Source organism: Schistocerca cancellata, unplaced genomic scaffold (assembly GCF_023864275.1).
Source record: "Schistocerca cancellata isolate TAMUIC-IGC-003103 unplaced genomic scaffold, iqSchCanc2.1 HiC_scaffold_1100, whole genome shotgun sequence".
Lineage (NCBI taxonomy): Eukaryota > Metazoa > Arthropoda > Insecta > Orthoptera > Acrididae > Schistocerca > Schistocerca cancellata.
The window spans coordinates 5,826,220-5,845,939 of NW_026047099.1; the positions used below are offsets into that span (position 1 = coordinate 5,826,220).

General features: G+C 55.1%; 19 non-coding genes and 1 pseudogene across 19 annotated transcripts; all 20 read right to left on the reverse strand.

Moving 5' to 3' along the window:
• Nucleotides 1-601: 601 nt before the first annotated feature.
• On the reverse strand, nt 602-720 carry LOC126155734 (5S ribosomal RNA). The gene has a single exon (XR_007533176.1). It is a non-coding gene; the product is annotated as a 5S ribosomal RNA (ribosomal RNA).
• An 856-nt stretch (nt 721-1,576) lies between these two features.
• On the reverse strand, nt 1,577-1,695 carry LOC126155654 (5S ribosomal RNA). The gene has a single exon (XR_007533102.1). It is a non-coding gene; the product is annotated as a 5S ribosomal RNA (ribosomal RNA).
• An 853-nt stretch (nt 1,696-2,548) lies between these two features.
• On the reverse strand, nt 2,549-2,667 carry LOC126154688 (5S ribosomal RNA). The gene has a single exon (XR_007532230.1). It is a non-coding gene; the product is annotated as a 5S ribosomal RNA (ribosomal RNA).
• An 846-nt stretch (nt 2,668-3,513) lies between these two features.
• LOC126154868 (5S ribosomal RNA) lies at nt 3,514-3,633 on the reverse strand. The gene has a single exon (XR_007532399.1). It is a non-coding gene; the product is annotated as a 5S ribosomal RNA (ribosomal RNA).
• An 852-nt stretch (nt 3,634-4,485) lies between these two features.
• LOC126155214 (5S ribosomal RNA) lies at nt 4,486-4,604 on the reverse strand. Its single transcript, XR_007532721.1, has one exon. It is a non-coding gene; the product is annotated as a 5S ribosomal RNA (ribosomal RNA).
• Nucleotides 4,605-5,463: 859 nt separating this feature from the next.
• Nucleotides 5,464-5,583, reverse strand: LOC126155260 (5S ribosomal RNA). Its single transcript, XR_007532764.1, has one exon. It is a non-coding gene; the product is annotated as a 5S ribosomal RNA (ribosomal RNA).
• An 845-nt stretch (nt 5,584-6,428) lies between these two features.
• LOC126155215 (5S ribosomal RNA) lies at nt 6,429-6,547 on the reverse strand. Its single transcript, XR_007532722.1, has one exon. It is a non-coding gene; the product is annotated as a 5S ribosomal RNA (ribosomal RNA).
• An 848-nt stretch (nt 6,548-7,395) lies between these two features.
• On the reverse strand, nt 7,396-7,515 carry LOC126155370 (5S ribosomal RNA). The gene has a single exon (XR_007532867.1). It is a non-coding gene; the product is annotated as a 5S ribosomal RNA (ribosomal RNA).
• An 846-nt stretch (nt 7,516-8,361) lies between these two features.
• LOC126155405 (5S ribosomal RNA) lies at nt 8,362-8,481 on the reverse strand (annotated as a pseudogene).
• An 846-nt stretch (nt 8,482-9,327) lies between these two features.
• On the reverse strand, nt 9,328-9,446 carry LOC126155216 (5S ribosomal RNA). Its single transcript, XR_007532723.1, has one exon. It is a non-coding gene; the product is annotated as a 5S ribosomal RNA (ribosomal RNA).
• Nucleotides 9,447-10,293: 847 nt separating this feature from the next.
• Nucleotides 10,294-10,413, reverse strand: LOC126155319 (5S ribosomal RNA). Its single transcript, XR_007532819.1, has one exon. It is a non-coding gene; the product is annotated as a 5S ribosomal RNA (ribosomal RNA).
• An 840-nt stretch (nt 10,414-11,253) lies between these two features.
• LOC126155049 (5S ribosomal RNA) lies at nt 11,254-11,373 on the reverse strand. Its single transcript, XR_007532567.1, has one exon. It is a non-coding gene; the product is annotated as a 5S ribosomal RNA (ribosomal RNA).
• An 848-nt stretch (nt 11,374-12,221) lies between these two features.
• On the reverse strand, nt 12,222-12,340 carry LOC126155217 (5S ribosomal RNA). The gene has a single exon (XR_007532724.1). It is a non-coding gene; the product is annotated as a 5S ribosomal RNA (ribosomal RNA).
• An 857-nt stretch (nt 12,341-13,197) lies between these two features.
• Nucleotides 13,198-13,317, reverse strand: LOC126155160 (5S ribosomal RNA). The gene has a single exon (XR_007532670.1). It is a non-coding gene; the product is annotated as a 5S ribosomal RNA (ribosomal RNA).
• An 849-nt stretch (nt 13,318-14,166) lies between these two features.
• LOC126155218 (5S ribosomal RNA) lies at nt 14,167-14,285 on the reverse strand. The gene has a single exon (XR_007532725.1). It is a non-coding gene; the product is annotated as a 5S ribosomal RNA (ribosomal RNA).
• Nucleotides 14,286-15,132: 847 nt separating this feature from the next.
• LOC126154870 (5S ribosomal RNA) lies at nt 15,133-15,252 on the reverse strand. Its single transcript, XR_007532400.1, has one exon. It is a non-coding gene; the product is annotated as a 5S ribosomal RNA (ribosomal RNA).
• An 848-nt stretch (nt 15,253-16,100) lies between these two features.
• LOC126155219 (5S ribosomal RNA) lies at nt 16,101-16,219 on the reverse strand. Its single transcript, XR_007532726.1, has one exon. It is a non-coding gene; the product is annotated as a 5S ribosomal RNA (ribosomal RNA).
• Nucleotides 16,220-17,064: 845 nt separating this feature from the next.
• Nucleotides 17,065-17,184, reverse strand: LOC126154871 (5S ribosomal RNA). Its single transcript, XR_007532401.1, has one exon. It is a non-coding gene; the product is annotated as a 5S ribosomal RNA (ribosomal RNA).
• An 846-nt stretch (nt 17,185-18,030) lies between these two features.
• Nucleotides 18,031-18,150, reverse strand: LOC126154872 (5S ribosomal RNA). Its single transcript, XR_007532402.1, has one exon. It is a non-coding gene; the product is annotated as a 5S ribosomal RNA (ribosomal RNA).
• Nucleotides 18,151-18,996: 846 nt separating this feature from the next.
• LOC126154873 (5S ribosomal RNA) lies at nt 18,997-19,116 on the reverse strand. Its single transcript, XR_007532403.1, has one exon. It is a non-coding gene; the product is annotated as a 5S ribosomal RNA (ribosomal RNA).
• Between the last annotated feature and the right edge of the window lie 604 nt (nt 19,117-19,720).

Sequence of the window (19,720 nt, forward strand, 5' to 3'; positions counted from 1 at the left end):
CGACACTAGCGGAGGACGCATCTTGTCCCTGGTGTTCAGCGGAGGGCCTGTGCGGGGTGTGGCAGTGTCGTGCTGGAGGGCCCACTGGTAGCGATGTGGGCTTCCTCGCCTCGCCTCGCCTCGCCTCGCCTCTTCTCACACCACGTGTCTGCGTAGTTTGCAGTGCATTCGCACCATTCCTATCCCTGTCCCCGTCCCCGTCCCGACTTGTCCCGACTTTGCTCGACTGCCGCTCGCTGCCGCTCGGGTCGTGGTCCATATGACAGCGCAAGCACGACAAACATCTGCGGGACGAGACGGGACGAGACGAGACGACTAAGGAATAAATTCGTGGTTACAAATCAAATTTGGAACTCTACATTCCTACACAACAATAGGCGGTGACGTATTTCAGAAATCACCTGCCGATTCGTACTGTTTTGTCGTTTTCAAAGTCTTCTTGGCAAACTTGGTTAGCACATTCTCCCTCAAACTGAGTTAATTACTGCATTTTCGTACCATTACAGTAGTTTAAAAGGCTTAAGGAAGCATCTTTGTCACAACAGAAAGGTAGTTTGAAAATTGGGCTGGCGACATTACAAAAAAAAAAAAACAGGAAGGGAGCCAACAGCACCCGGGTTTCCCAGGCGGTCACCCATCCAAGTACTAGCCGGGCCCGATGACGCTTAACTTCGGTGATCGGACGAGAACCGGTGTATTCATCATGGTATGGCCGTTGGCGCTCATCTAATGTAGGAGCACGGCAGAATTCGCGTTCGGCTTTTCTCCCAACACACAAAATGTTAGTTTTCGGCCGCATTTGACGAAAGCGCTTCCTTCCGCAACCGCCAGTTCCTCGAGGACGGAGCGGGGAGGCGCGCCCGGCGTCCCAGCAGAGTGACGGCCGAATTGGCGGGCGCACCGCCGCGTGTGTGAGACGCACTGCTGCTCGTTGCACCCCCTGTCATTCGCTGGGCGCGTGTAGCCTTCGACACTAGCGGAGGACGCATCTTGTCCCTGGTGTTCAGCGGAGGGCCTGTGCGGGGTGTGGCAGTGTCGTGCTGGAGGGCCCACTGGTAGCGATGTGGGCTTCCTCGCCTCGCCTCGCCTCGCCTCGCCTCGCCTCTTCTCACACCAGGTGTCTGCGTAGTTTGCAGTGCATTCGCACCATTCCTATCCCTGTCCCTGTCCCCGTCCCGACTTGTCCCGACTTTGCTCGACTGCCGCTCGCTGCCGCTCGGGTCGTGGTCCATATGACAGCGCAAGCACGACAAACGTCTGCGGGACGAGACGAGACGAGACGAGACGACTAAGGAATAAATTCGTGGTTACAAATCAAATTTGGAACTCTACATTCCTACACAACAATAGGCGGTGACGTATTTCAGAAATCACCTGCCGATTCGTACTGTTTTGTCGTTTTCAAAGTCTTCTTGGCAAACTTGGTTAGCACATTCTCCCTCAAACTGAGTTAATTACTGCAAATTCGTACCATTACAGTAGTTTAAAAGGCTTAAGGAAGCATCTTTGTCACAACAGAAAGGTAGTTTGAAAATTGGGCTGGCGACATTACAAAAAAAAAAAAAAACAGGAAGGGAGCCAACAGCACCCGGGTTTCCCAGGCGGTCACCCATCCAAGTACTAGCCGGGCCCGATGATGCTTAACTTCGGTGATCGGACGAGAACCGGTGTATTCATCATGGTATGGCCGTTGGCGCTCATCTAATGTAGGAGCACGGCAGAATTCGCGTTCGGCTTTTCTCCCAACACACAAAATGTTAGTTTTCGGCCGCATTTGACGAAAGCGCTTCCTTCCGCAACCGCCAGTTCCTCGAGGACGGCGCGGGGAGGCGCGCCCGGCGTCCCAGCAAAGTGACGGCCGAATTGGCGGGCGCACCCCCGCGTGTGTGAGACGCACTGCTGCTCGTTGCACCCCCTGTCATTCGCTGGGCGCGTGTAGCCTTCGACACTAGCGGAGGACGCATCTTGTCCCTGGTGTTCAGCGGAGGGCCTGTGCGGGGTGTGGCAGTGTCGTGCTGGAGGGCCCACTGGTAGCGATGTGGGCTTCCTCGCCTCGCCTCGCCTCGCCTCGCCTCGCCTCTTCTCACACCAGGTGTCTGCGTAGTTTGCAGTGCATTCGCACCATTCCTATCCCTGTCCCTGTCCCCGTCCCGACTTGTCCCGACTTTGCTCGACTGCCGCTCGCTGCCGCTCGGGTCGTGGTCCATATGACAGCGCAAGCACGACAAACGTCTGCGGGACGAGACGGGACGAGACGAGACGACTAAGGAATAAATTCGTGGTTACAAATCAAATTTGGAACTCTACATTCCTACACAACAATAGGCGGTGACGTATTTCAGAAATCACCTGCCGATTCGTACTGTTTTGTCGTTTTCAAAGTCTTCTTGGCAAACTTGGTTAGCACATTCTCCCTCAAACTGAGTTAATTACTGCATTTTCGTACCATTACAGTAGTTTAAAAGGCTTAAGGAAGCATCTTTGTCACAACAGAAAGGTAGTTTGAAAATTGGGCTGGCGACATTACAAAAAAAAAAAACAGGAAGGGAGCCAACAGCACCCGCGTTTCCCAGGCGGTCACCCATCCAAGTACTAGCCGGGCCCGATGATGCTTAACTTCGGTGATCGGACGAGAACCGGTGTATTCATCATGGTATGGCCGTTGGCGCTCATCTAATGTAGGAGCACGGCAGAATTCGCGTTCGGCTTTTCTCCCAACACACAAAATGTTAGTTTTCGGCCGCATTTGACGAAAGCGCTTCCTTCCGCAACCGCCAGTTCCTCGAGGACGGCGCGGGGAGGCGCGCCCGGCGTCCCAGCAGAGTGACGGCCGAATTGGCGGGCGCACCGCCGCGTGTGTGAGACGCACTGCTGCTCGTTGCACCCCCTGTCATTCGCTGGGCGCGTTCAGCCTTCGACACTAGCGGAGGACGCATCTTGTCCCTGGTGTTCAGCGGAGGGCCTGTGCGGGGTGTGGCAGTGTCGTGCTGGAGGGCCCACTGGTAGCGATGTGGGCTTCCTCGCCTCGCCTCGCCTCGCCTCGCCTCTTCTCACACCAGGTGTCTGCGTAGTTTGCAGTGCATTCGCACCATTCCTATCCCTGTCCCTGTCCCCGTCCCGACTTGTCCCGACTTTGCTCGACTGCCGCTCGCTGCCGCTCGGGTCGTGGTCCATATGACAGCGCAAGCACGACAAACGTCTGCGGGACGAGACGAGACGAGACGAGACGACTAAGGAATAAATTCGTGGTTACAAATCAAATTTGGAACTCTACATTCCAACACAACAATAGGCGGTGACGTATTTCAGAAATCACCTGCCAATTCGTACTGTTTTGTCGTTTTCAAAGTCTTCTTGGCAAACTTGGTTAGCACATTCTCCCTCAAACTGAGTTAATTACTGCATTTTCGTACCATTACAGTAGTTTAAAAGGCTTAAGGAAGCATCTTTGTCACAACAGAAACGTAGTTTGAAAATTGGGCTGGCGACATAACAAAAAAAAAACGGGAAGGGAGCCAACAGCACCCGGGTTTCCCCAGGCGGTCACCCATCCAAGTACTAGCCGGGCCCGATGATGCTTAACTTCGGTGATCGGACGAGAACCGGTGTATTCATCATGGTATGGCCGTTGGCGCTCATCTAATGTAGGAGCACGGCAGAATTCGCGTTCGGCTTTTCTCACAACACACAAAATGTTAGTTTTCGGCCGCATTTGACGAAAGCGCTTCCTTCCGCAACCGCCAGTTCCTCGAGGACGGCGCGGGGAGGCGCGCCCGGCGTCCCAGCAGAGTGACGGCCGATTTGGCGGGCGCACCGCCGCGTGTGTGAGACGCACTGCTGCTCGTTGCACCCCCTGTCATTCGCTGGGCGCGTTCAGCCTTCGACACTAGCGGAGGACGCATCTTGTCCCTGGTGTTCAGCGGAGGGCCTGTGCGGGGTGTGGCAGTGTCGTGCTGGAGGGCCCACTGGTAGCGATGTGGGCTTCCTCGCCTCGCCTCGCCTCGCCTCGCCGCGCCTCACACCAGGTGTCTGCGTTGTTTGCAGTGCATTCGCACCATTCCTATCCCTGTCCCTGTCCCCGTCCCGACTTGTCCCGACTTTGCTCGACTGCCGCTCGCTGCCGCTCGGGTCGTGGTCCATATGACAGCGCAAGCACGACAAACGTCTGGGGGACGAGACGAGACGAGACGAGACGACTAAGGATTAAATTCGTGGTTACAAATCAAATTTGGAACTCTACACTCCTACACAACAATAGGCGGTGACGTATTTCAGAAATCACCTGCCGATTCGTACTGTTTTGTCGTTTTCAAAGTCTTCTTGGCAAACTTGGTTAGCACATTCTCCCTCAAACTGAGTTAATTACTGCATTTTCGTACCATTACAGTAGTTTAAAAGGCTTAAGGAAGCATCTTTGTCACAACAGAAAGGTAGGTTGAAAATTGGGCTGGCGACATGACAAAAAAAAAAAAAAAACAGGAAGGGAGCCAACAGCACCCGGGTTTCCCAGGCGGTCACCCATCCAAGTACTAGCCGTGCCCGATGATGCTTAACTTCGGTGATCGGACGAGAACCTGTGTATTCATCATGGTATGGCCGTTGGCGCTCATCTAATGTAGGAGCACGGCAGAATTCGCGTTCGGCTTTTCTCCCAACACACAAAATGTTAGTTTTCGGCCGCATTTGACGAAAGCGCTTCCTTCCGCAACCGCCAGTTCCTCGAGGACGGCGCGGGGAGGCGCGCCCGGCGTCCCAGCAGAGTGACGGCCGAATTTGCGGGCGCACCGCCGCGTGTGTGAGACGCACTGCTGCTCGTTGCACCCCCTGTCATTCGCTGGGCGCGTGCAGCCTTCGACACTAGCGGAGGACGCACCTTGTCCCTGGTGTTCAGCGGAGGGCCTGTGCGGGGTGTGGCAATGTCGTGCTGGAGGGCCCACTGGTAGCGATGTGGGCTTCCTCGCTTCGCCTCGCCTCGCCTCGCCTCGGCTCGCCTCGCCTCACACCAGGTGTCTGCGTAGTTTGCAGTGCATTCGCACCATTCCTATCCCTGTCCCTGTCCCCGTCCCGACTTGTCCCGACTTTGCTCGACTGCCGCTCGCTGCCGCTCGGGTCGTGGTCCATATGACAGCGCAAGGACGACAAACGTCTGCGGGACGAGACGAGACGAGACGAGACGACTAAGGAATAAATTCGTGGTTACAAATCAAATTTGGAACTCTACATTCCAACACAACAATAGGCGGTGACGTATTTCAGAAATCACCTGCCAATTCGTACTGTTTTGTCGTTTTCAAAGTCTTCTTGGCAAACTTGGTTAGCACATTCTCCCTCAAACTGAGTTAATTACTGCATTTTCGTACCATTACAGTAGTTTAAAAGGCTTAAGGAAGCATCTTTGTCACAACAGAAACGTAGTTTGAAAATTGGGCTGGCGACATAACAAAAAAAAAAAAACGGGAAGGGAGCCAACAGCACTCGGGTTTCCCCAGGCGGTCACCCATCCAAGTACTAGCCGGGCCCGATGATGCTTAACTTCGGTGATCGGACGAGAACCGGTGTATTCATCATGGTATGGCCGTTGGCGCTCATCTAATGTAGGAGCACGGCAGAATTCACGTTCGGCTTTTCTCACAACACACAAAATGTTAGTTTTCGGCCGCATTTGACGAAAGCGCTTCCTTCCGCAACCGCCAGTTCCTCGAGGACGGCGCGGGGAGGCGCGCCCGGCGTCCCAGCAGAGTGACGGCCGAATTGGCGGGGCACCGCCGCGTGTGTGAGACGCACTGCTGCTCGTTGCACCCCCTGTCATTCGCTGGGCGCGTTCAGCCTTCGACACTAGCGGAGGACGCATCTTGTCCCTGGTGTTCAGTGGAGGGCCTGTGCGGGGTGTGGCAGTGTCGTGCTGGAGGGCCCACTGGTAGCGATGTGGGCTTCCTCGCCTCGCCTCGCCTCGCCTCGCCGCGCCTCACACCAGGTGTCTGCGTTGTTTGCAGTGCATTCGCACCATTCCTATCCCTGTCCCTGTCCCCGTCCCGACTTGTCCCGACTTTGCTCGACTGCCGCTCGCTGCCGCTCGGGTCGTGGTCCATATGACAGCGCAAGCACGACAAACGTCTGCGGGACGAGACGAGACGAGACGAGACGACTAAGGATTAAATTCGTGGTTACAAATCAAATTTGGAACTCTACACTCCTACACAACAATAGGCGGTGACGTATTTCAGAAATCACCTGCCGATTCGTACTGTTTTGTCGTTTTCAAAGTCTTCTTGGCAAACTTGGTTAGCACATTCTCCCTCAAACTGAGTTAATTACTGCATTTTCGTACCATTACAGTAGTTTAAAAGGCTTAAGGAAGCATCTTTGTCACAACAGAAACGTAGTTTGAAAATTGGGCTGGCGACATAACAAAAAAAAAACAGGAAGGGAGCCAACAGCACCCGGGTTTCCCAGGCGGTCACCCATCCAAGTACTAGCCGTGCCCGATGATGCTTAACTTCGGTGATCGGACGAGAACCTGTGTATTCATCATGGTATGGCCGTTGGCGCTCATCTAATGTAGGAGCACGGCAGAATTCGCGTTCGGCTTTTCTCCCAACACACAAAATGTTAGTTTTCGGCCGCATTTGACGAAAGCGCTTCCTTCCGCAACCGCCAGTTCCTCGAGGACGGCGCGGGGAGGCGCGCCCGGCGTCCCAGCAGAGTGACGGCCGATTTGGCGGGCGCACCGCCGCGTGTGTGAGACGCACTGCTGCTCGTTGCACCCCCTGTCATTCGCTGGGCGCGTTCAGCCTTCGACACTAGCGGAGGACGCATCTTGTCCCTGGTGTTCAGCGGAGGGCCTGTGCGGGGTGTGGCAGTGTCGTGCTGGAGGGCCCACTGGTAGCGATGTGGGCTTCCTCGCCTCGCCTCGCCTCGCCTCGCCGCGCCTCACACCAGGTGTCTGCGTTGTTTGCAGTGCATTCGCACCATTCCTATCCCTGTCCCTGTCCCCGTCCCGACTTGTCCCGACTTTGCTCGACTGCCGCTCGCTGCCGCTCGGGTCGTGGTCCATATGACAGCGCAAGCACGACAAACGTCTGCGGGACGAGACGAGACGAGACGAGACGACTAAGGATTAAATTCGTGGTTACAAATCAAATTTGGAACTCTACACTCCTACACAACAATAGGCGGTGACGTATTTCAGAAATCACCTGCCGATTCGTACTGTTTTGTCGTTTTCAAAGTCTTCTTGGCAAACTTGGTTAGCACATTCTCCCTCAAACTGAGTTAATTACTGCATTTTCGTACCATTACAGTAGTTTAAAAGGCTTAAGGAAGCATCTTTGTCACAACAGAAAGGTAGTTTGAAAATTGGGCTGGCGACATGACAAAAAAAAAAAACAGGAAGGGAGCCAACAGCACCCGGGTTTCCCCAGGCGGTCACCCATCCAAGTACTAGCCGTGCCCGATGATGCTTAACTTCGGTGATCGGACGAGAACCTGTGTATTCATCATGGTATGGCCGTTGGCGCTCATCTAATGTAGGAGCACGGCAGAATTCGCGTTCGGCTTTTCTCCCAACACACAAAATGTTAGTTTTCGGCCGCATTTGACGAAAGCGCTTCCTTCCGCAACCGCCAGTTCCTCGAGGACGTCGCGGGGAGGCGCGCCCGGAGTCCCAGCAGAGTGACGGCCGAATTAGCGGGCGCACCGCCGTGTGTGTGAGACGCACTGCTGCTCGTTGCACCCCCTGTCATTCGCTGGGCGCGTTCAGCCTTCGACACTAGCGGAGGACGCATCTTGTCCCTGGTGTTCAGCGGAGGGCCTGTGCGGGGTGTGGCAGTGTCGTGCTGGAGGGCCCACTGGTAGCGATGTGGGCTTCCTCGCCTCGCCTCGCCTCGCCTCGCCGCGCCTCACACCAGGTGTCTGCGTTGTTTGCAGTGCATTCGCACCATTCCTATCCCTGTCCCTGTCCCCGTCCCGACTTGTCCCGACTTTGCTCGACTGCCGCTCGCTGCCGCTCTTGTCGTGGTCCATATGACAGCGCAAGCACGACAAACGTCTGCGGGACGAGACGAGACGAGACGAGACGACTAAGGATTAAATTCGTGGTTACAAATCAAATTTGGAATTCTACACTCCTACACAACAATAGGCGGTGACGTATTTCAGAAATCACCTGCCAATTCGTACTGTTTTGTCGTTTTCAAAGTCTTCTTGGCAAACTTGGTTAGCACATTCTCCCTCAAACTGAGTTAATTACTGCATTTTCGTACCATTACAGTAGTTTAAAAGGCTTAAGGAAGCATCTTTGTCACAACAGAAACGTAGTTTGAAAATTGGGCTGGCGACATAACAAAAAAAAAACGGGAAGGGAGCCAACAGCACCCGGGTTTCCCCAGGCGGTCACCCATCCAAGTTCTAGCCGGGCCCGATGATGCTTAACTTCGGTGATTGGACGAGAACCTGTGTATTCATCATGGTATGGCCGTTGGCGCTCATCTAATGTAGGAGCACGGCAGAATTCGCGTTCGGCTTTTCTCACAACACACAAAATGTTAGTTTTCGGCCGCATTTGACGAAAGCGCTTCCTTCCGCAACCGCCAGTTCCTCGAGGACGGCGCGGGGAGGCGCGCCCGGCGTCCCAGCAGAGTGACGGCCGATTTGGCGGGCGCACCGCCGCGTGTGTGAGACGCACTGCTGCTCGTTGCACCCCCTGTCATTCGCTGGGCGCGTTCAGCCTTCGACACTAGCGGAGGACGCATCTTGTCCCTGGTGTTCAGCGGAGGGCCTGTGCGGGGTGTGGCAGTGTCGTGCTGGAGGGCCCACTGGTAGCGATGTGGGCTTCCTCGCCTCGCCTCGCCTCGCCTCGCCGCGCCTCACACCAGGTGTCTGCGTTGTTTGCAGTGCATTCGCACCATTCCTATCCCTGTCCCTGTCCCCGTCCCGACTTGTCCCGACTTTGCTCGACTGCCGCTCGCTGCCGCTCGGGTCGTGGTCCATATGACAGCGCAAGCACGACAAACGTCTGCGGGACGAGACGAGACGAGACGAGACGACTAAGGATTAAATTCGTGGTTACAAATCAAATTTGGAACTCTACACTCCTACACAACAATAGGCGGTGACGTATTTCAGAAATCACCTGCCGATTCGTACTGTTTTGTCGTTTTCAAAGTCTTCTTGGCAAACTTGGTTAGCACATTCTCCCTCAAACTGAGTTAATTACTGCATTTTCGTACCATTACAGTAGTTTAAAAGGCTTAAGGAAGCATCTTTGTCACAACAGAAAGGTAGTTTGAAAATTGGGCTGGCGAAATGACAAAAAAAAAACAGGAAGGGAGCCAACAGCACCCGGGTTTCCCAGGCGGTCACCCATCCAAGTACTAGCCGTGCCCGATGATGCTTAACTTCGGTGATCGGACGAGAACCTGTGTATTCATCATGGTATGGCCGTTGGCGCTCATCTAATGTAGGAGCACGGCAGAATTCGCGTTCGGCTTTTCTCCCAACACACAAAATGTTAGTTTTCGGCCGCATTTGACGAAAGCGCTTCCTTCCGCAACCGCCAGTTCCTCGAGGACGGCGCGGGGAGGCGCGCCCGGCGTCCCAGCAGAGTGACGGCCGATTTGGCGGGCGCACCGCCGCGTGTGTGAGACGCACTGCTGCTCGTTGCACCCCCTGTCATTCGCTGGGCGCGTTCAGCCTTCGACACTAGCGGAGGACGCATCTTGTCCCTGGTGTTCAGCGGAGGGCCTGTGCGGGGTGTGGCAGTGTCGTGCTGGAGGGCCCACTGGTAGCGATGTGGGCTTCCTCGCCTCGCCTCGCCTCGCCTCGCCGCGCCTCTCACCAGGTGTCTGCGCTGTTTGCAGTGCATTCGCACCATTCCTATCCCTGTCCCTGTCCCCGTCCCGACTTGTCCCGACTTTGCTCGACTGCCGCTCGCTGCCGCTCGGGTCGTGGTCCATATGACAGCGCAAGCACGACAAACGTCTGCGGGACGAGACGAGACGAGACGAGACGACTAAGGATTAAATTCGTGGTTACAAATCAAATTTGGAATTCTACACTCCTACACAACAATAGGCGGTGACGTATTTCAGAAATCACCTGCCAATTCGTACTGTTTTGTCGTTTTCAAAGTCTTCTTGGCAAACTTGGTTAGCACATTCTCCCTCAAACTGAGTTAATTACTGCATTTTCGTACCATTACAGTAGTTTAAAAGGCTTAAGGAAGCATCTTTGTCACAACAGAAACGTAGTTTGAAAATTGGGCTGGCGACATAACAAAAAAAAAAACGGGAAGGGAGCCAACAGCACCCGGGTTTCCCCAGGCGGTCACCCATCCAAGTTCTAGCCGGGCCCGATGATGCTTAACTTCGGTGATCGGACGAGAACCGGTGTATTCATCATGGTATGGCCGTTGGCGCTCATCTAATGTAGGAGCACACAGAATTCGCGTTCGGCTTTTCTCACAACACACAAAATGTTAGTTTTCGGCCGCATTTGACGAAAGCGCTTCCTTCCGCAACCGTCAGTTCCTCGAGGACGGCGCGGGGAGGCGCGCCCGGCGTCCCAGCAGAGTGACGGCCGAATTGGCGGGCGCACCGCCGCGTGTGTGAGACGCACTGCTGCTCGTTGCACCCCCTGTCATTCGCTGGGCGCGTTCAGCCTTCGACACTAGCGGAGGACGCATCTTGTCCCTGGTGTTCAGCGGAGGGCCTGTGCGGGGTGTGGCAGTGTCGTGCTGGAGGGCCCACTGGTAGCGATGTGGGCTTCCTCGCCTCGCCTCGCCTCGCCGCGCCTCACACCAGGTGTCTGCGTTATTTGCAGTGCATTCGCACCATTCCTATCCCTGTCCCTGTCCCCGTCCCGACTTGTCCCGACTTTGCTCGACTGCCGCTCGCTGCCGCTCGGGTCGTGGTCCATATGACAGCGCAAGCACGACAAACGTCTGCGGGACGAGACGAGACGAGACGAGACGACTAAGGATTAAATTCGTGGTTACAAATCAAATTTGGAACTCTACACTCCTACTCAACAATAGGCGGTGACGTATTTCAGAAATCACCTGCCGATTCGTACTGTTTTGTCGTTTTCAAAGTCTTCTTGGCAAACTTGGTTAGCACATTCTCCCTCAAACTGAGTTAATTACTGCATTTTCGTACCATTACAGTAGTTTAAAAGGCTTAAGGAAGCATCTTTGTCACAACAGAAACGTAGTTTGAAAATTGGGCTGGCGACATCACAAAAAAAAAACGGGAAGGGAGCCAACAGCACCCGGGTTTCCCCAGGCGGTCACCCATCCAAGTACTAGCCGGGCCCGATGACGCTTAACTTCGGTGATCGGACGAGAACCGGTGTATTCATCATGGTATGGCCGTTGGCGCTCATCTAATGTAGGAGCACGGCAGAATTCGCGTTCGGCTTTTCTCACAACACACAAAATGTTAGTTTTCGGCCGCATTTGACGAAAGCGCTTCCTTCCGCAACCGCCAGTTCCTCGAGGACGGCGCGGGGAGGCGCGCCCGGCGTCCCAGCAGAGTGACGGCCGATTTGGCGGGCGCACCGCCGCGTGTGTGAGACGCACTGCTGCTCGTTGCACCCCCTGTCATTCGCTGGGCGCGTTCAGCCTTCGACACTAGCGGAGGACGCATCTTGTCCCTGGTGTTCAGCGGAGGGCCTGTGCGGGGTGTGGCAGTGTCGTGCTGGAGGGCCCACTGGTAGCGATGTGGGCTTCCTCGCCTCGCCTCGCCTCGCCTCGCCGCGCCTCACACCAGGTGTCTGCGTTGTTTGCAGTGCATTCGCACCATTCCTATCCCTGTCCCTGTCCCCGTCCCGACTTGTCCCGACTTTGCTCGACTGCCGCTCGCTGCCGCTCGGGTCGTGGTCCATATGACAGCGCAAGCACGACAAACGTCTGCGGGACGAGACGAGACGAGACGAGACGACTAAGGATTAAATTCGTGGTTACAAATCAAATTTGGAACTCTACACTCCTACACAACAATAGGCGGTGACGTATTTCAGAAATCACCTGCCGATTCGTACTGTTTTGTCGTTTTCAAAGTCTTCTTGGCAAACTTGGTTAGCACATTCTCCCTCAAACTGAGTTAATTACTGCATTTTCGTACCATTACAGTAGTTTAAAAGGCTTAAGGAAGCATCTTTGTCACAACAGAAAGGTAGTTTGAAAATTGGGCTGGCGACATGACAAAAAAAAAAAACAGGAAGGGAGCCAACAGCACCCGGGTTTCCCAGGCGGTCACCCATCCAAGTACTAGCCGTGCCCGATGATGCTTAACTTCGGTGATCGGACGAGAACCTGTGTATTCATCATGGTATGGCCGTTGGCGCTCATCTAATGTAGGAGCACGGCAGAATTCGCGTTCGGCTTTTCTCCCAACACACAAAATGTTAGTTTTCGGCCGCATTTGACGAAAGCGCTTCCTTCCGCAACCGCCAGTTCCTCGAGGACGGCGCGGGGAGGCGCGCCCGGCGTCCCAGCAGAGTGACGGCCGAATTGGCGGGCGCACCGCCGCGTGTGTGAGACGCACTGCTGCTCGTTGCACCCCCTGTCATTCGCTGGGCGCGTTCAGCCTTCGACACTAGCGGAGGACGCATCTTGTCCCTGGTGTTCAGCGGAGGGCCTGTGCGGGGTGTGGCAGTGTCGTGCTGGAGGGCCCACTGGTAGCGATGTGGGCTTCCTCGCCTCGCCTCGCCTCGCCTCGCCTCGCCTCTTCTCACACCAGGTGTCTGCGTAGTTTGCAGTGCATTCGCACCATTCCTATCCCTGTCCCTGTCCCCGTCCCGACTTGTCCCGACTTTGCTCGACTGCCGCTCGCTGCCGCTCGGGTCGTGGTCCATATGACAGCGCAAGCACGACAAACGTCTGCGGGACGAGACGAGACGAGACGAGACGAGACGACTAAGGAATAAATTCGTGGTTACAAATCAAATTTGGAACTCTACACTCCTACACAAGAATAGGCGGTGACGTATTTCAGAAATCACCTGCCGATTCGTACTGTTTTGTCGTTTTCAAAGTCTTCTTGGCAAACTTGGTTAGCACATTCTCCCTCAAACTGAGTTAATTACTGCATTTTCGTACCATTACAGTAGTTTAAAAGGCTTAAGGAAGCATCTTTGTCACAACAGAAACGTAGTTTGAAAATTGGGCTGGCGACATAACAAAAAAAAAAACGGGAAGGGAGCCAACAGCACCCGGGTTTCCCCAGGCGGTCACCCATCCAAGTACCAGCCGGGCCCGATGATGCTTAACTTCGGTGATCGGACGAGAACCGGTGTATTCATCATGGTATGGCCGTTGGCGCTCATCTAATGTAGGAGCACGGCAGAATTCGCGTTCGGCTTTTCTCACAACACACAAAATGTTAGTTTTCGGCCGCATTTGACGAAAGCGCTTCCTTCCGCAACCGCCAGTTCCTCGAGGACGGCGCGGGGAGGCGCGCCCGGCGTCCCAGCATAGTGACGGCCGAATTGGCGGGCGCACCGCCGCGTGTGTGAGACGCACTGCTGCTCGTTGCACCCCCTGTCATTCGCTGGGCGCGTTCAGCCTTCGACACTAGCGGAGGACGCATCTTGTCCCTGGTGTTCAGCGGAGGGCCTGTGCGGGGTGTGGCAGTGTCGTGCTGGAGGGCCCACTGGTAGCGATGTGGGCTTCCTCGCCTCGCCTCGCCTCGCCTCGCCGCGCCTCACACCAGGTGTCTGCGTTGTTTGCAGTGCATTCGCACCATTCCTATCCCTGTCCCTGTCCCCGTCCCGACTTGTCCCGACTTTGCTCGACTGCCGCTCGCTGCCGCTCGGGTCGTGGTCCATATGACAGCGCAAGCACGACAAACGTCTGCGGGACGAGACGAGACGAGACGAGACGACTAAGGATTAAATTCGTGGTTACAAATCAAATTTGGAACTCTACACTCCTACACAACAATAGGCGGTGACGTATTTCAGAAATCACCTGCCGATTCGTACTGTTTTGTCGTTTTCAAAGTCTTCTTGGCAAACTTGGTTAGCACATTCTCCCTCAAACTGAGTTAATTACTGCATTTTCGTACCATTACAGTAGTTTAAAAGGCTTAAGGAAGCATCTTTGTCACAACAGAAAGGTAGTTTGAAAATTGGGCTGGCGACATGACAAAAAAAAAAAAACAGGAAGGGAGCCAACAGCACCCGGGTTTCCCAGGCGGTCACCCATCCAAGTACTAGCCGTGCCCGATGATGCTTAACTTCGGTGATCGGACGAGAACCTGTGTATTCATCATGGTATGGCCGTTGGCGCTCATCTAATGTAGGAGCACGGCAGAATTCGCGTTCGGCTTTTCTCCCAACACACAAAATGTTAGTTTTCGGCCGCATTTGACGAAAGCGCTTCCTTCCGCAACCGCCAGTTCCTCGAGGACGGCGCGGGGAGGCGCGCCCGGCGTCCCAGCAGAGTGACGGCCGAATTGGCGGGCGCACCGCCGCGTGTGTGAGACGCACTGCTGCTCGTTGCACCCCCTGTCATTCGCTGGGCGCGTTCAGCATTCGACACTAGCGGAGGACGCATCTTGTCCCTGGTGTTCAGCGGAGGGCCTGTGCGGGGTGTGGCAGTGTCGTGCTGGAGGGCCCACTGGTAGCGATGTGGGCTTCCTCGCCTCGCCTCGCCTCGCCTCGCCGCGCCTCACACCAGGTGTCTGCGTTGTTTGCAGTGCACTCGCACCATTCCTATCCCTGTCCCTGTCCCCGTCCCGACTTGTCCCGACTTTGCTCGACTGCCGCTCGCTGCCGCTCGGGTCGTGGTCCATATGACAGCGCAAGCACGACAAACGTCTGCGGGACGAGACGAGACGAGACGAGACGACTAAGGATTAAATTCGTGGTTACAAATCAAATTTGGAACTCTACACTCCTACACAACAATAGGCGGTGACGTATTTCAGAAATCACCTGCCAATTCGTACTGTTTTGTCGTTTTCAAAGTCTTCTTGGCAAACTTGGTTAGCACATTCTCCCTCAAACTGAGTTAATTACTGCATTTTCGTACCATTACAGTAGTTTAAAAGGCTTAAGGAAGCATCTTTGTCACAACAGAAAAGTAGTTTGAAAATTGGGCTGGCGACATAACAAAAAAAAAAACGGGAAGGGAGCCAACAGCACCCGGGTTTCCCCAGGCGGTCACCCATCCAAGTACTAGCCGGGCCCGATGATGCTTAACTTCGGTGATCGGACGAGAACCGGTGTATTCATCATGGTATGGCCGTTGGCGCTCATCTAATGTAGGAGCACGGCAGAATTCGCGTTCGGCTTTTCTCACAACACACAAAATGTTAGTTTTCGGCCGCATTTGACGAAAGCGCTTCCTTCCGCAACCGCCAGTTCCTCGAGGACGGCGCGGGGAGGCGCGCCCGGCGTCCCAGCAGAGTGACGGCCGATTTGGCGGGCGCACCGCCGCGTGTGTGAGACGCACTGCTGCTCGTTGCACCCCCTGTCATTCGCTGGGCGCGTTCAGCCTTCGACACTAGCGGAGGACGCATCTTGTCCCTGGTGTTCAGCGGAGGGCCTGTGCGGGGTGTGGCAGTGTCGTGCTGGAGGGCCCACTGGTAGCGATGTGGGCTTCCTCGCCTCGCCTCGCCTCGCCTCGCCGCGCCTCACACCAGGTGTCTGCGTTGTTTGCAGTGCATTCGCACCATTCCTATCCCTGTCCCTGTCCCCGTCCCGACTTGTCCCGACTTTGCTCGACTGCCGCTCGCTGCCGCTCGGGTCGTGGTCCATATGACAGCGCAAGCACGACAAACGTCTGCGGGACGAGACGAGACGAGACGAGACGACTAAGGATTAAATTCGTGGTTACAAATCAAATTTGGAACTCTGCACTCCTACACAACAATAGGCGGTGACGTATTTCAGAAATCACCTGCCGATTCGTACTGTTTAGTCGTTTTCAAAGTCTTCTTGGCAAACTTGGTTAGCACATTCTCCCTCAAACTGAGTTAATTACTGCATTTTCGTACCATTACAGTAGTTTAAAAGGCTTAAGGAAGCATCTTTGTCACAACAGAAAGGTAGTTTGAAAATTGGGCTGGCGACATGACAAAAAAAAAAAACAGGAAGGGAGCCAACAGCACCCGGGTTTCCCAGGCGGTCACCCATCCAAGTACTAGCCGTGCCCGATGATGCTTAACTTCGGTGATCGGACGAGAACCTGTGTATTCATCATGGTATGGCCGTTGGCGCTCATCTGATGTAGGAGCACGGCAGAATTCGCGTTCGGCTTTTCTCCCAACACACAAAATGTTAGTTTTCGGCCGCATTTGACGAAAGCGCTTCCTTCCGCAACCGCCAGTTCCTCGAGGACGGCGCGGGGAGGCGCGCCCGGCGTCCCAGCAGAGTGACGGCCGAATTTGCGGGCGCACCGCCGCGTGTGTGAGACGCACTGCTGCTCGTTGCACCCCCTGTCATTCGCTGGGCGCGTGCAGCCTTCGACACTAGCGGAGGACGCACCTTGTCCCTGGTGTTCAGCGGAGGGCCTGTGCGGGGTGTGGCAGTGTCGTGCTGGAGGGCCCACTGGTAGCGATGTGGGCTTCCTCGCCTCGCCTCGCCTCGCCTCGCCGCGCCTCACACCAGGTGTCTGCGTTGTTTGCAGTGCATTCGCACCATTCCTATCCCTGTCCCTGTCCCCGTCCCGACTTGTCCCGACTTTGCTCGACTGCCGCTCGCTGCCGCTCGGGTCGTGGTCCATATGACAGCGCAAGCACGACAAACGTCTGCGGGACGAGACGAGACGAGTCGAGACGACTAAGGATTAAATTCGTGGTTACAAATCAAATTTGGAACTCTACACTCCTACACAACAATAGGCGGTGACGTATTACAGAAATCACCTGCCAATTCGTACTGTTTTGTCGTTTTCAAAGTCTTCTTGGCAAACTTGGTTAGCACATTCTCCCTCAAACTGAGTTAATTACTGCATTTTCGTACCATTACAGTAGTTTAAAAGGCTTAAGGAAGCATCTTTGTCACAACAGAAACGTAGTTTGAAAATTGGGCTGGCGACATAACAAAAAAAAACGGGAAGGGAGCCAACAGCACCCGGGTTTCCCCAGGCGGTCACCCATCCAAGTACTAGCCGGGCCCGATGATGCTTAACTTCGGTGATCGGACGAGAACCGGTGTATTCATCATGGTATGGCCGTTGGCGCTCATCTAATGTAGGAGCACGGCAGAATTCGCGTTCGGCTTTTCTCACAACACACAAAATGTTAGTTTTCGGCCGCATTTGACGAAAGCGCTTCCTTCCGCAACCGCCAGTTCCTCGAGGACGGCGCGGGGAGGCGCGCCCGGCGTCCCAGCAGAGTGACGGCCGAATTGGCGGGCGCACCGCCGCGTGTGTGAGACGCACTGCTGCTCGTTGCACCCCCTGTCATTCGCTGGGCGCGTTCAGCCTTCGACACTAGCGGAGGACGCATCTTGTCCCTGGTGTTCAGCGGAGGGCCTGTGCGGGGTGTGGCAGTGTCGTGCTGGAGGGCCCACTGGTAGCGATGTGGGCTTCCTCGCCTCGCCTCGCCTCGCCTCGCCGCGCCTCACACCAGGTGTCTGCGTAGTTTGCAGTGCATTCGCACCATTCCTATCCCTGTCCCTGTCCCCGTCCCGACTTGTCCCGACTTTGCTCGACTGCCGCTCGCTGCCGCTCGGGTCGTGGTCCATATGACAGCGCAAGCACGACAAACGTCTGCGGGACGAGACGAGACGAGACGAGACGACTAAGGATTAAATTCGTGGTTACAAATCAAATTTGGAACTCTACACTCCTACACAACAATAGGCGGTGACGTATTTCAGAAATCACCTGCCAATTCGTACTGTTTTGTCGTTTTCAAAGTCTTCTTGGCAAACTTGGTTAGCACATTCTCCCTCAAACTGAGTTAATTACTGCATTTTCGTACCATTACAGTAGTTTAAAAGGCTTAAGGAAGCATCTTTGTCACAACAGAAACGTAGTTTGAAAATTGGGCTGGCGACATAACAAAAAAAAAACGGGAAGGGAGCCAACAGCACCCGGGTTTCCCCAGGCGGTCACCCATCCAAGTACTAGCCGGGCCCGATGATGCTTAACTTCGGTGATCGGACGAGAACCGGTGTATTCATCATGGTATGGCCGTTGGCGCTCATCTAATGTAGGAGCACGGCAGAATTCGCGTTCGGCTTTTCTCACAACACACAAAATGTTAGTTTTCGGCCGCATTTGACGAAAGCGCTTCCTTCCGCAACCGCCAGTTCCTCGAGGACGGCGCGGGGAGGCGCGCCCGGCGTCCCAGCAGAGTGACGGCCGATTTGGCGGGCGCACCGCCGCGTGTGTGAGACGCACTGCTGCTCGTTGCACCCCCTGTCATTCGCTGGGCGCGTTCAGCCTTCGACACTAGCGGAGGACGCATCTTGTCCCTGGTGTTCAGCGGAGGGCCTGTGCGGGGTGTGGCAGTGTCGTGCTGGAGGGCCCACTGGTAGCGATGTGGGCTTCCTCGCCTCGCCTCGCCTCGCCTCGCCGCGCCTCACACCAGGTGTCTGCGTTGTTTGCAGTGCATTCGCACCATTCCTATCCCTGTCCCTGTCCCCGTCCCGACTTGTCCCGACTTTGCTCGACTGCCGCTCGCTGCCGCTCGGGTCGTGGTCCATATGACAGCGCAAGCACGACAAACGTCTGCGGGACGAGACGAGACGAGACGAGACGACTAAGGATTAAATTCGTGGTTACAAATCAAATTTGGAACTCTACACTCCTACACAACAATAGGCGGTGACGTATTTCAGAAATCACCTGCCAATTCGTACTGTTTTGTCGTTTTCAAAGTCTTCTTGGCAAACTTGGTTAGCACATTCTCCCTCAAACTGAGTTAATTACTGCATTTTCGTACCATTACAGTAGTTTAAAAGGCTTAAGGAAGCATCTTTGTCACAACAGAAACGTAGTTTGAAAATTGGGCTGGCGACATAACAAAAAAAAAACGGGAAGGGAGCCAACAGCACCCGGGTTTCCCCAGGCGGTCACCCATCCAAGTACTAGCCGGGCCCGATGATGCTTAACTTCGGTGATCGGACGAGAACCGGTGTATTCATCATGGTATGGCCGTTGGCGCTCATCTAATGTAGGAGCACGGCAGAATTCGCGTTCGGCTTTTCTCACAACACACAAAATGTTAGTTTTCGGCCGCATTTGACGAAAGCGCTTCCTTCCGCAACCGCCAGTTCCTCGAGGACGGCGCGGGGAGGCGCGCCCGGCGTCCCAGCAGAGTGACGGCCGAATTGGCGGGCGCACCGCCGCGTGTGTGAGACGCACTGCTGCTCGTTGCACCCCCTGTCATTCGCTGGGCGCGTTCAGCCTTCGACACTAGCGGAGGACGCATCTTGTCCCTGGTGTTCAGCGGAGGGCCTGTGCGGGGTGTGGCAGTGTCGTGCTGGAGGGCCCACTGGTAGCGATGTGGGCTTCCTCGCCTCGCCTCGCCTCGCCGCGCCTCACACCAGGTGTCTGCGTTATTTGCAGTGCATTCGCACCATTCCTATCCCTGTCCCTGTCCCCGTCCCGACTTGTCCCGACTTTGCTCGACTGCCGCTCGCTGCCGCTCGGGTCGTGGTCCATATGACAGCGCAAGCACGACAAACGTCTGCGGGACGAGACGAGACGAGACGAGACGACTAAGGATTAAATTCGTGGTTACAAATCAAATTTGGAACTCTGCAC